Below are 2,500 nucleotides of genomic sequence, written 5' to 3'. Positions count from 1 at the left end.
TGGCCAAGTTGGTCGGTGCACCGCGGCATAGCTAGATGGCTTGTGTGGAGTTTTGTGAAAAAATGAAATTCGTGGTTTTTGAGATGTGAGGGTTGGAATGGCCTCCAAATGTCCCCAAATGAATACCATGAAATTCTTGGTGCACGAAAGTTTTGAGTTCGGAGGGTTTTGCACATGGCCAAGTTGGTCGGTGCACCGCGGCATAGCTAGATGGCTTGTGTGGAGTTTTGTGAAAAAATGAAATTCGTGGTTTTTGAGATGTGAGGGTTGGAATGGCCTCCAAATGTCCCCAAATGAATACCATGAAATTCTTGGTGCACGAAAGTTTTGAGTTCGGAGGGTTTTGCACATGGCCAAGGTTGGCGGTGCACCGCGGCATAGCTAAATGGCTTGGTGGGGAGTTTTGTGAAAAAATGAAATTCGTGGTTTTTGAGATGTGAGGGTTGGAATGGCCTCCAAATGCCCCCAAATGAATACCATGAAATTCTTGGTGCACGAAAGTTTTGAGTTCGGAGGGTTTTGCACATGGCCAAGGTTGGCGGTGCACCACGGCATAGCTAGATGGCTTGGTGGGGAGATTTGTGAAAAAATGAAATTCGTGGTTTTTGAGATGTGAGGGTTGGAAAGGCCTCCAAATGCCCCCAAATGAGTACTGTAAAAGTGTTGGTGCACAAAAGTTTTGAATTGGATGCATTTTGAACTTGGCCAAGTTGGTCGGTGCACCGCGACTAGATAGGTTGGTGCCAAAATTTGTCAAATTTAAGACCTTGGCCAAACTGAATGAAATTTTGTGGGGAGGTTCCTGATATTGTTTAGTGGTGGACTGGAAAAAATGAGGTCGAAATTCGAAGTCTACATGTGCTTTTCTATTTTTCCCGATTTTACACATACCCGGTAAGTAAAAAAAATAAAAAAAATAGTTCCCCTTCGAGAAAAATTATGAAATTTGGTGAGCAAGGAGATACCATTATTCTACGAATTACTGCAAAAAATCGCATCAAAATTCGAAGTATAGCCCGAGATATGGACTTATGTCTGCTCAAAAAAAGTGTATCTACTTGTACAATTTTGCCTTTTGCATATTAACCTCTTATAGGGGGGGAGTGCTCCTTGAGCCGGCCAGCTCCACACTGGCAGGTTTTAAAGGGAGCTTGATGAGGCCTCCCCCCTCACGTGGTGCGTGCGTTAGCATGTTTATCATGGCACAACTAGCCTCTTCATAGTTGTTGAGCTTTATTAATACCAACACACGGTCGTCACTGATCGTTGGTTAGCTCGGCAGCTAGTCCCTCGGATATTGTGGAAAGTTATTTTCATGCCTAGCGATGCTTGACCCTGCGTCACTTGATGTTTCCATTTGCTTGCTTGCCCATGGTAGGTGGGGGGTGGACCGTCTTGTGGTGTGGTGTCTTGCGAACGTGAGGGTGTGTGAGTTGTAATCGAGATGCACTTGCTGGCTGGCTCCATGCCTTGCGTATCGAACGGTCAAGCATGCATCTCTTCCATTTTCACCCGTTGCCTTGGGTGATATTGGTTGATCAGTCCCTGTGTTGCCTACCCACTAGACGGTACTTCTGTGGTTGCTTCGAATTCTATCTTTCCATCACGAAGAGGTGTTGGAGGATCCTAATGTCACGCACGTGTTCCATCTAGTGAAACATCTCAGTGATGCACGTGTTGTGGCTAGTTCTTTTGGATGCGGTGCATTATATGAACTCGGGTTTACTTTAGCGACCCAGTCAACATAATTCGGTTGTGTCCCTTGATTGAGACGTTGTCCTTGAACTTGTTGTGAACAATATCGTTCTTCCACAACCCGTCGTCTTGAGTGCGATGGAAGGCAAATAAGATGTGCTTTGGCATGTCATGCACGTACTCGATTGCGGGAAGTGTGAGAAAGTGTTGTTGACAACCCGTGGGAAATGGAATGTGGCAAATCGTGATGAGCTCTTCGTGGATCTGCGAAGAAGACGACCTTTGGGCCTGTTGGAAACGAGGGAGGCGATGTTGAACTGCGAAGAAGATGGACTTTTGGGTTGTTTGAATCAATGGGAGGCCACGCGAGAACTCCGAATACTATGGACTCTTGGGTTGTTGGAAGCAACGGGAGGCCCCGCTAGAACTCCGAATACTACGGACTCTTGGGTTGTTGGAAGCAAGGGGAGGCCCCGCTAGAACTCCGAATACTATGGACTCTTGGGTTGTTGGAAGCAAGGGGAGGTCCCGCTAGAACTCCGAATACTACGGACTCTTGGGTTGTTGGAAGCAAGGGGAGGCCCCGCTAGAACTCCGAATACTATGGACTCTTGGGTTGTTGGAAGCAAGGGGAGGCCCCGCTAGAACTCCGAATACTATGGACTCTTGGGTTGTTGGCAACGACAACTTGGGGGGATGACACTGGAAAAGAGTGAACTAGGCCAAACTGCGAACAAGGCAACTTGGGGGGATGACACTGGAAAAGAGTGAACTAGGCCAAACTGCGAACAAGGCAACTTGGGGG

The sequence above is a fragment of the Vigna unguiculata genome, unplaced genomic scaffold, assembly GCF_037176805.1.
Source record: "Vigna unguiculata cultivar grain cowpea cultivar isolate G323 ecotype 2 unplaced genomic scaffold, ASM3717680v1 ptg000124l, whole genome shotgun sequence".
Lineage (NCBI taxonomy): Eukaryota > Viridiplantae > Streptophyta > Magnoliopsida > Fabales > Fabaceae > Vigna > Vigna unguiculata.
The sequence above is the reverse complement of the archived record's forward strand: the minus strand, read 5'-3'. Positions refer to the sequence as shown.